Genomic DNA, 12,784 nt, shown 5'->3' with positions numbered 1-12,784 from the left:
GGATGAATCAGGCTGGGGAAGCAGCAGCAAAGAGCCTCTCACATAGTCCCATCTGTCTCCTTCAGGTCTGTGGTTGTGCGTGGGAGGGAGATGACTTTTAATGAATTTTATTGTTGAGGTTATTGATGTTGGTGTTTGGGGAGATGGTTGTTGAGGCTGTTGTATTTACGATTTCATGTATTCCTGAACTGCTCCAGCCTGACACCCAGTAGTAACTCTGGGGAGGAAATGGGGTCACCCTCTGAGCTTCTGGGATTATTGTTTTCAGGACAGTAGGGTTTACATCTCCCCAGTGTCCTGTTCTCTCCCTCAGGCTGTGCTTGTTTGATCATATCTACTTTTTCCTTGCCTGTGTATTCAGCCCCAAAGAAATATTTCAAAACTTTTAAGGCCTTATTTGTCGGTCTCTTATTTGTCTCCTAAGTTGTATGAAAGTGAGGGAGAAATACAAGGCCCGTCATCAGCTGGAGATTTGCAAAACAAGGGCTAAGAGAAATAAAATACTGAAAATCAAGATGTGACTATAAGTGGCTTTTTGCAATAAAGCCCACAGGCTCTGGAGTCAGAGTACCCAGGTAGGAATCCCAGTTCCACTTCCTTGAACATCAGCCACTGTCCAGGGAAGGGTCGAGTGAGAAGTCCTGTCCATGCTATCTAAATGACTCTCAAGTGCATTCTTTGTCTCTGTATCTCATCACCTCTCACCTGGTTACTATATCCACTATCTTAGTCATGTTAACTGATTGTATCACCTCCTTCTCTCTATTGCAATGCAACCAGAAAAAAGATTCCCAAACCTGACTGATCTTAAGATTCCTGAGCCCATACCCAGAGATTTTGACCCAGTAGTTGGTCCCAGACCATTCCTTGAAAACCACCACTTTCTGTCCTCTCATCCAGAAGAGAGTTCTAAAACCTAAACTGGATCATGCTACTTCATTTCAATGGTTCTATTTTTTTATTTTTATTTTTTTCAATTATAGGTGACATAAAATATAATATTAGTTTCAGGTGTACAACAGTGATTAGACATTTATATAACTTATGAAGTGATCACCTCAATAAATCCAGTACCTATTTGATACCATACATAGTTATTACAATACTACTGACTTTATTCCCCATGTTATACTCTATATCCCCATGACTATTTTGTAACTACCAATTTGTACCTGTTAATCTCTTCCCCTTTCACCATCCCAATCCAATCTGATAACCATCAAAATGTTGTCTGTATCTATGACCTTTTGTGTAGTTTACCCTGTTCTCTAGAATCCATATGTGACATCTGTCTTTCTCCATCTTACTCCACTCAGCACAATACCTCCTAGGTCCATCCGTGTGTGTGTGTGTGTGTACAAGCATATAAACATATCACCTCTTCTTTATCTATTTATCCACTGATGGACACCCAGGTTGCCTCCATATCTTGGCTACTGTAAATAATGCTGCAATGAACGTATAGATCCACATGTCCCTTTAAAGTAGTGTTTTGGGTTTCTTCAGATAAATACCCAGAAGTGGGATACCTGGGTCCTTCTTTGTCTCTTGATACAGCCTTTGCTTTAAAGTCTATATTGTCTGGTATGAGTATTGCTACCCCAGCTTTTTTGGTTTCCATTTTCATGAAATACCTTTTTAAATCCCTTTACTTTCAGTCTGTGTCTTTCGATCTGAAGTGAGTCTCTTGTAGGCAGCATGTGTCGTTTTCTTATTCGGCCACCCTATCCTTTAATTGGAGCATTTAATCCATTTACATTTAAAGTTCTTGTTGCCAGATATGTACTTATTGCCATTTTATTTTTCATATTTTTGAGCTTTTTCCTTCCTCCTCCTCCTTCCCCTACCCCTCCTCCTCCTCCTCAAAAAAGTTCCTCTAACATTTCCTGTAATACTGGCTTGGTGATGATGAACTCTTAGCTTTTTCTTGTCTGAAAAGCTCTTTATCTGTCACTCTACTAAGACCAGGAGACGTAGCAGCCCTACTGAATACACAGAAACAAATGCATGTAGGCAGCCAAAATGGGAAGACAAAGAAACATGTCTCAAGCGAAAGAACAGAACAAAGCTAAAAGAAAAAGAACTAAACAAAATGGAGACAAGCAATCTACTAGATGCAGAGTTTATAACACTCGTTATAAAGATGCTCAATGAACTTAGGGAAGAGTAGATGAACTCTTGCCTGTCTACTTCACAAAGTTGAGGTCAGTATACAAGTCAGATAATGTCAATGAAAGAATATTGTGGACTAGACATAATAGGAATGTCAGGGTGAATCATTTTGGAAGGTTTACAAATGCATATAGAATATGTATAATCAGTCCTGGTTTCTCTGAAATGAAGATATTTGACACAGTTTTTCCTTGTGAAGTTTAATGGTGAGGCTTGGGGCAGGGTGCATGGAAGAGAAGAGAAATCTCCAGAAGTTACTTCCTAGGAGAAAACTTCCCCAACCCTTGACTTGGTCTGGTACCCCTACTATATGTAAATTATTCTCATAACATGGTATTTCTTTCCTTCAATGAGAGTTTATAATTACTTCATTATTTTTATGATTTCTTAATTAATGCCTGTTTCCCCCACTGGTCCTTGAGCTCCATAAATGCAAGGAATATGTCTATTTTGTTCAACATCATTCTCTTAATACTAGGCACATAGTAGGTACTCAGGTAATATTTGTCACATGAATGACTGAAGAATGAAATCCTTAGCCTAAATATGAGTGACACTCTTTGTTTCTCCAGGACAAACACGCCAAGCTTGTGAGGTTTTTTTTTTAATCTCTTGGCCTCAGCTTTCTCATCTATAAAATGGGGATAATATCCACCTTAGAAGCATGTTTATGAGGACCAAAGGAGATCATATATATTAAAGAACATGATACAGTATAAAGTGTTAAGCAAACATCAGTAAGTATTACGCCCAAAAAGTGAATTTGTAGAAATTTCAACTTCTTTTCAATAAAACTCAACTAAATTAACTGAAAAAGAAAGCCATGATCTGGTGACTGGCTGCACACCACCACTATTGAATGGTACACTTAAAAATGGTTAAGATGGTTAATTTTCATTATTTATATTTGACCACAATTTGAACATTTTTAAAAAGGAAAGCCCATTTCCTTTAAAAAGGAAATGGGAATATAGTTCCAAGTAGGACATATAAAGGGTTAATATGCATACTACATAAAAATCTTATCCTTAGTCCTACTTGGTTCTATCCTGACCCTTGGTAAGTGGCTAAAGATACAGATAGGCTCGTCTTACAGACTCTAGTCTTCCCAAATCTACGTTTTATTAGCTGCCAGAAAGCTCTAAAACACACATTAGCTCATGTCTTTCTTCTTTAAGAACACAAAAATCTTTAGGACTAAGGTCAGATTCCTGAACTTAGCCCTGACTTTTCCTTTCCAGACAATGTCCCATCATCCCTCAGCCCCAGTATGCCACATTTTAGCTATACTGGGTCACAACTTCATAACTCAAGTACTATATTTTTATGTTTTTCAACCCCCTTTACTTCTCTCCATATTATTCCCTCTTCTCCCCAGACATCTTTTTCTCACCTGTACAAACTACCCATTGTTTGGCCCAGCTCTAAAGTCATTTGCCCTGAAAAGGCCTAATCTGTTTTAGACAGGGTCAACCCTTTCCTACTTTGTCTTCTACCCACAGGACATTGCCAAACTGCCTGCCACTACTGTGCTTCTACCAACTGAGTACAGTCAGTCACATATTTTCTACACTATCCTGGCTCCGCCACCCTATTTCAAAAGGTCATTTTTGTTAGGTCACTCATCCCTGAGAGAAGCACAGTACTTGGCACACAATGGGCATTCAAAATATGTCTGTTGCTTTGAACTGAATAGGCACCAAAGAGGAAATACAAACAATAAACATATAATATATGTGTGTGTGTGTGTGTGTGTGTGTGTGTATGACTCAATTTCCTTAGTAATTAGGGAAATGCAAATTAAAGACTGTATGTATAGTATAGTCCTAATTAACAGCCATTAAACCTTGTAAAAATTAAATACCCAACGCTGGTGAAACCTATGGGAAACAGATACATTCACACCTGGATAGTGGCCAAGTAAATTGACGTGATCCTTCAAGAAGTACATTTAAGTAACAGCAGAACCAACTGGTAATCCTTGACCTAGTCCTTCACCTTAGAGATTTAAAACCCAGTGAAATAGGCCAAAAGAGAAACTCTGTATGTACTAAAATACTTAAGTTGGTGTGACTTAAATAATAAGAGAACTGAAAACAACCTACTAATAAATGATTAAATATTAAATACTAATATTACAGAACAGCTTGCAGCTAACAGTACATGACGAAACATGCAAACATGTTTGTAAAATAATGTGAAAGAAAAACAATATTTAAAGCTGTACCTATCCCATTATCTCAGTTATCTAAGTGATGATGTCTCTAAAGGTTAAAATTGAAAAGTAACATGAAATTGTGAAATCATTTGCTAGGGTAGGTGAAATTATAGGAAATAATTGAAAGTATTTTAAGTTTTCTTTCATGATATTTTTAAACTGATGTAATAACATTCTGGAATGCTATTCATCTAGGGAATAAAGCTTTTGATGACATAGGAAATGCTCAGGATATAAAGTAAAAATTAATAAGTGGGTTATGAGACTGTATGTATAGTATGCTCTCCAATTCATAAAATAAAAAAGTGGAAGAAATGTGGATGAAAATATTTGTAAATTTTTGTAGAGAAAAAATATGGAAGAAAACTATGTTGAGAGCAAATATTGGAGGGAAATGCACCAAAATGCTAATAGAGTTTGTCTGGATGGTGGAATAATGGGAGATTTAAAAATTATTTTCATAATCAGTAAATGTTCAAAACTAATAATAAATGTATTGAAATATCTTGGAGTTGTCTTATTTTTCCATGTGTTCTGTCACTAATTGGCTTCTCTGCTTCTACCCTCTTGACCCTTAGATCCTACATTCATTTCCTTTCTCTAGATTTTTATGGTCTTGGTTGGAAGGCAGTAACAAGACTATACAGAAACCACGAGACTTCCCATGTCCCTGTCTCCTCTTCCCAAGCTTGCCTCAAATATTCCAAAGTGACTCTGCTGTGTCTTGTTTTTCCAGCATCATCCTCTGCTTCCCATTCCCTCTCACCTCAGAGCTTACTCTGCATTTGGTATGTCATGTTTTCATTTCCATTCACTTCAAAGTATTTCCTAATTTCCCTTGTGATTTCTTATTTGATCCATTGGTTTTTAAGAGTGTTAATTTCCACATATTTGTGAATTTTCCAGTTTTCCGTTATTGATTTCTAGTTTCATTCCATTGTGTTCAGAGAAGATGCTTGTATAATTCCAATCTTTTTATATTTATCAAGACTTGCTTTGTGACCTAACATATGCTCTATCCTCCCAAACGCAATTGAGAATATGTGTTCTGCTGTTGTTGGGTAGAGTGTTTTGTATATGTCTGCTAGGTCTAGTTTATTCTTCAAGGCCTTTTTTTCCTTATTGATCTTGTTTATTGTTTTATCCATTTTTGCAAATGAGGTACTGAAGTCTCTCTTCAATTCTGTCCATTTTTGCTTCATATATTTTGTGAGGTGAGTGTGTTTATAATTGTTATATCTCCTTATCTCTATATAATGTCCTTCTTTGTCACTAATAACACTTTTGGATTTAAAATCTATTCTGTCTGATATTAGTGTAGCTGCCCCAGCTCTCTTTTGGTTACTATTTGCATGGAATATCTATTTCCATCCTTTCGATTTCAACCTATTTGTGTCTTTGGATCTAAAGTGAGTCTCTTGTAGATGGCATATAGTTGAATTATTAAAATCCATTCTGCCAATATTTATTTGCCTTTTAATTGGAATTTAATACATTTACATTTAAAGTAATTACTGATAAGAACTTATCTGCTATTTTGCCATTTGTTTTCTATATATCTCGCCTTTTTTTATTCCTTAATTCTTCCATTACTGCCTTCTTTTGTGTTTAATTTTTTCTAGTATACTGTTCTGCTTCTCTTCTCATTTCTTTTTTAGTTACTTTTCTTAGTAGTTACCATGGATGTTACAAATAACACATTAAGATGACAATCACCTAGTTTGAATTGAACCAACTCAGCTTCAATAGTATAAAAACTGTACCTATGCAGCTCTGTCCTCCCCCCACTTATATTGTTATTGTCATAAATTACATCTGTATACATTGTGTCCATTAACATAGATTTATAATTATTGTCTTATAGTCTTTTAAATCACATAGGAAAAAAAGAAGTTACAAACCAAAAATACAATATTGGATTGTATATTTACCTATATAGGTACAATTACTTGTGTTCTTTCTTTGTATAGCTTCTAGTTACTGTCTAGAGTCTTTTCATTTCAGTCTGAAGGACTTCCTTTAAAAGGAATTTCTTGTAGGGCAGGTGTGTTTGCAGTGAACTCCTTCAGCTTTTGTTTATCTGGGGATACTTTAATTTCTCCTTCATTGTTTTCATTAATAATTTTCATTTTGTTATAAAAATTCTATGCATTTGTCCTTTAAAATGTTAATAACTGTTCTATGTATTACTCTATATATTTTTCCAATTTTTTATTGAGGTAAACACATCCTAAAATTTACCATCTTAACCATTTTTGAGTATATAGTTCCATGGTATTAAGCACATTCATACTGTTATGCAACCATCACCACTAACCATCTCCAGAACTCTTTGCAAAACTGAAATTCAATATACATTAAATAGTAACTCCTCATTCCCTTTCATACCTCCAGCTCCTGGCAACCATTATTCTACTTTCTGTCTCTACAATTTTGACTACTCTAGGTACCTCATATAAATGGAATATAAAGTATTTGTCCTTTTGTGACTGATTTATTTAACATAATGTCCTCAAGGTTCATTCATGTTGTAGCATGTGTCAGAATGTCCTTCTTTCTTTAAAGCTGAATTTTATTGTGTGTGTTTGTACTTTTGCTTATCCATTCATCTGATAATGCATACTTGGTTGTTTCCATGTTTTAGCTACTGTGAATAACGCTACTATAAACATGGATGTAACAAATATCTCTTCAAGACTCTGCTTTCAATTCTTTTAAATGAAATTCACCTTCATTTTTTTTCTTTAAACCTCAACATTTATTTCACCTTCATTTTTGAAGAACAGTCTTGCCAGATGTAGAATTCTTGTTTAATTTTTTCTTTTGACACTTTAAATATGTTATCCCACTGACTTCTGGCCTCCATGGTTTCTTATGAGAAACTAGCTATTAACCTTATTGTCTGGAGAAAAAAAAAAAGGAAAGAGAAAAAAGAAAAATACTCTCCCAATCTCTGCATATTGGCTTTGTGTTGGTGCCAACACTTAGCCAGGCAGTTTACAATTATTGTACCTTAGCCTTCACTTCCTCCTAGTGCAGAGCCTAAAGGTCAGCTAGTGGTGAAAACTGAGGGTATTCTTTGGTCTTTTCTAGCATGTGTCCAGTCCTGAGCATGTGCAGGGATTTCTACATTCCCTGATATACACAGAAGCTTTTCAAAGCCTTTGCCCTGTCTGTTATCCCTTTCCCGGGCAACTGTGCCTAGTATATTTCCCTTTAAATGTTTTCAACAAACATTACCTGGGAAGCCACTTCAGCTCTGAGGAAGTTCAGAAACAAAGGCATTCCCCTTAGCCAACAGACAGGTAGAAACCAGACCAGACAGGTAGAAACATACAATAATCCTTTGAGAATAAGGTCCATATTGTCCCTTCTGTCACCAGCAAGTCACACCAGGAACATAGGTCACTATTCCCACAGATGACACCAAGCTTTACAATTCTCTTTTCCATATCCAAAGTCTTCTGAAATTAATCAGAAGACACATTGGTATTTTTTTCCATTACAAACACACACACACACACACACACACACACACACACACAATTGAAGTGTGTGGTAAAAAAAGAATAAAAGGTAAACAAACAAAAACATAATTCTGCCTCCCACTCCAATCACTCCTCCGTTCTCCTTCCCAGAGGCAAACACAATTACCAGTTTCTTGTGTATCTTTTCAAATATAATTGATGCATAAAAAGGTATGTTTGTATATATCTTCATAAAAGGTAGTACATTTTCATATTATTTTATAGTTCTTTTTTAAATATGCCTTGGGGAGTATACTATATTAGTACATCTAGGGCTTCTTTATCTTTTTGGACAGCTGTATACTATTTCATTACATAATGTACCATGTACTTATTATTCAACAACAACAACAAAAAAAACAAAAAAAGCTCATTTTTTTCTTCTGACTCTAAAGGTAGAAATTTTTGAAAATACAAAACGGGCGTGGTTCCACAGTGTAGCGGTTAGCACATCTGCTTTACAGACAGAAGGTCCTAGGTTCACGCCCCAGTGGAGCCATGGTCCATGGTCTACGGCCATGCACCCTGAACGAGCCCGATGTCTGATCTCAGAAGCTAAGCAGGGTCGGGCCTGGTTAGTACTTGGCTGGGAGATCACCTAGGAAGACCAGGTGCTGTAGGCATAAATGATAATAATAAATAATAAAAGAAAATATAAAACAGCAAAAATCACCTCAAATATAGTAACCATTATATTTTCAAATAATCCTTTTTATATTTCTATGTAATTATTTTAAAATAAATCTTTTAAGGACAAACCACTGCCCCCAAAACTGGAGAGACAGGCAAATACTGAAGATCACAGCTTATAAGAAGCAGAAGTCACTGGATCTAGGAACTGGTAGGAATAAACAATAATTAAATTCTTGGAGGCTGAGTGTGGACTAACACCAGTCTTAAGAGGCCCATACACTTTCATGAGTTTTACGTCCAGGAGCCTACCAGGTTCTCATCGTGAAGGTCAGAGAAAAATATCCATGCTTCTGCCAGGGGAAAGGAAAAAGTGACCATTCTGAAACAAATTCAGAAAAAAAGTAATCATTTTGAAATATGTCGAGCCTTCTGTCTTCCATAAAAAAGGTCTGTCTTCACAGGAAATTACTTTACCAGAGCCTCATCTGACCTAAAGAAAGGAGAATTGGACAACTGCACCCGCTTCTAGCCTTCCTGCTGCTTCACATTAGGGGAGGGGGGAAAATATGAAACTCTTCTGAAGCCCAGGAATTCAGGTCAACTGTAAATAGAGATTTAATAATAAAAGTATGGAACACTTCCTCCCCCCCCACCAATACCAGTAGAATAACAGGGCTCCAGTATAATAACAGTGAATGATAACTCAGAGACTGCAAGATGCATACTCCCTTTAGAAGGAATTTCTAGGAAACCCAGATTACAGGGAAGACAAAAAGGACAGTAAGAGAAATGGAGGCTTCTGACAACTGTAGCTACAATAAGCATTAAAAAGTCTAGCTCCTAGCCAGAGAAACAGAAAATAACCTCACAGTGAAGGCCTACTAATCTCAGTCCTTATTATCTGAATCATCATGTCTGGTTTTCAACAAAAAATTAATTACAAGGCATGCTAGAAGGCAAGAAAAACACCATTTGAAGAGAGAAAGTGAACATCAGAACCAGACTCAGATGTGGCAGATTTTGGAATTATTAGACTAGGAATTTAAAATTACTTTGGTTAATACGCTAAGGGCACTAATGGAATGAAAAGAAGAAGAAAAGTTGGTAGTGTAAGGAGATGGAAATATTAAGAAATAATCTGAAGGAAATGCTAGAAATCAAAAGCATTATAACAGGAATAAGGAATGCCTTTAATATGCTCATAAGTAGATGGGACATAGCCAAAGAAAGAATCAGTGAGCCTGAAGATACATCAACAGAAACTTTGCAAAATGAAATTCAATGAGAAAAAAGAATGAGAAACAAAAGAAACAGAATATGTAGGGAAATACAAAAAGGTGTAACATTCACATAATACCAGAAAAAAAAAGAGAGAGAATATTTGAAGTAATAATGGCTGGGAATTTTCTAAAATTAATGACAGAATCAAACCATAGATCCAGGAAAAATCAGAGAACACCACACAAAAAAATACCAAAAATTCTATACCTAGGCATATCATATTCAAAACACAGAAAAACAAAGACGAAAAAAAAAATTCTTGAAAGGAGCCGCAGGGTAAAAATAACCCACCTTACATTCAGAAGAATAAAGATAAAAATTACATTGAACTTCTCTTTAGAAACTATGTAAGCAAGAAGAGAGTAGAGTGAAATATTTTAAGTTTTGAAAGAAAAAAACTCACCAACCTAAAATTCTGTATCCAGAAAAATTATCCTTTAAAAGTAAAGGAGAAATAAAGGCTGTTCCAGACAAAAAATGAGAGAATTTGTTGCCAGAAGACTTGTCTCACAAGAAACATTAAAAGATGTTCTTCAGAGAAAAGGAATATGATAAAAGTCAGAAACTTGGATCTAAATAGAGGAAAAGCATCAGAGAAGGAATAAATGAAGACAAAATAAGAACTTTCATTTTATTGACTTAATAATAACTTCAATAATAGTAACAATATATTGGGAGATTCTGGCTTATGGATAAGTGAAATGAATGACCACAATGTCATATGGGACAGGAAGCAAGAATTTGTAGTACTTACGAGATACTTGCGCTACTCCTGAAATGGTACAGTATATTTGAAAATGGACTTAGATTAGCTATAAACATAAAGTAGAATTAATATAATCAGACAGGAGAGAAAATGGAATAATATAAAATATTCACTTAAAATAAGACAGAAAAAAGATGAAAAAAGAAACAAAGAACTGCAACAAATAAAGTTACAAATATGGTAGCTATTAATCCATCTTTATCAATAAACATTTTAAATGTGAATAGTATGAAAACATCCATTAAATGACAGAGTGAATAAAACAAACAAGACTCAACTGTATGTTGTCTATAAGAATCCTACTTTAAATATATAATACAGGCAGATTAAAAGTATAGGGATGGACAAACAATCCAATTTTAAAAATGGGTAAATGACTTGTGTAGACATATTTCTCCAAAGAAGATATATAAATGGCCAATAAGTGCATGATAAGATGATCAACATCATTAGTCATTAAGTAAATGCAAATTAAAACCTCAGTGAGATGCCATTTCATACCTACTAGGTATAGCAAGGATGTGGAGAAATTGGAACATTTATACATTGCTGGTGGGAATGTAAATGGTGCAACTGCTATGGAAAACACTTTGGCCATTCCTCAAAGAGCTAAACATTGAATTACTCTATAACCCAGCAATTTCACTCATAGGTACATACCCAAAAGAATTTAAAGCAAGGTCTCAAAGAGATATTTGTAAACCCACGTTCATAGCAGCATTGTTCACAATAGCCAAAAGGCAGAAACAACCCGTGTTCATCAATAGATAAATGGATAAGTAAAATGTGGTATATGATAAATGAAATAATATTCAGCCATTAAAGGAATAAAGTTCTAATATATGCTAGAACATGGATGAACCTTGAAAATATTGTTTAGTGAAAAAATGCCAGACACAAAAGGACAAATGTCATATGATTTCACTTATATGAAATATCTAGAATAAGCAAACTAGAGATTACAAGCAGTTGGAGAGTAGGGATAACAGAAAGTTATTGCTTAATGGGTAGAGAATTTCTGTTGGAGATGATGAAAAATTTTGGAGATAATGATGATGGTTGCATAATATTGATAAGTAACTAATGACACTGGCCAAAATTCATTTAATTGTACCCAGGGGCCAAGGAATATGAGGAGGGGATTGACTACAAAGTCATAAGGAAAATTTTGGGGGTGGTGAAAGTGTTCTATATCATGATTATGATCGCTACACATCTGCATGTTTGTCCAAACTCATCACATAATATACTTAAAACAGGTGAACTTTATTACATATAAATACCTCAATAAGCCTGGCAAACATGAAAATATAAAAGCAATCCCCCAAAATAGAAACTAAAATGGAATTAAATGTTCTCAATAAAACTGGGGGAAAAGAAACGTTATTAAATGAATCTAACTATGTATTTAAGTGGAAAAAAAAACTAAAAAAACTCAAATTGTTTTTAGTAATCACATTGTTTGTGGTTATTGGTCATTGTTGCTCTAAGACTTTGTACTGTGGAAGAAATCAAGTAATTATGTTGCTGTTATTGAGAACTGAGATTTTTATATTGCCGATAGGAGATATTGATTGATATAAGATTCATGACATTAAGTAAAAAATCTGTAGCATGATTTTGAATTGGAAGTGTCAGTGTGAGCTCGTGATATATTTTCTTTTCTTTTTTTTTTTAATTATGTTTTTTAACCCTGTTAGCTGAAAAAGACCTCGGATCCATGACCAATCCAGTACCAATGATATCCCTGGCATCCAGATTGTTATTTTTAAATATCAATTCCTATTAAAAGTAACCTGAACTCCTTGGAAATGGCTGATTCCAGGTCTGGGCCAGAAACTATAGAAGATGAGCTTAAAATACCTTATTAAATCAGGAAGCAAAGAAGTTAACAAAGACAACTGATGTCTCAAAAGGACTCAGGAGCCTACCTAAACAAATACACACTAAACACACTGGCCAAAAATTGTACCATTTGAGCAGCAATAAAAGTAGTGGCTGCAATGGGTTGAAACCAAATCAGACTAAATTCGTTTATTCATAATGATACTATAAAACCCATTTTACTTGTCACTTTAAAAAAATGGTAGGGAATCAACTCATTATTCTGAAAACTGATAAGAGAAAAAGGAATCAACATTTGTTATGCTTTTCCTATATAAAGTGGATATCTTAGGACAATTAAGT

The sequence above is a fragment of the Pteropus vampyrus genome, unplaced genomic scaffold, assembly GCF_000151845.1.
Source record: "Pteropus vampyrus isolate Shadow unplaced genomic scaffold, Pvam_2.0 Scaffold348, whole genome shotgun sequence".
Lineage (NCBI taxonomy): Eukaryota > Metazoa > Chordata > Mammalia > Chiroptera > Pteropodidae > Pteropus > Pteropus vampyrus.
The sequence above is the reverse complement of the archived record's forward strand: the minus strand, read 5'-3'. Positions refer to the sequence as shown.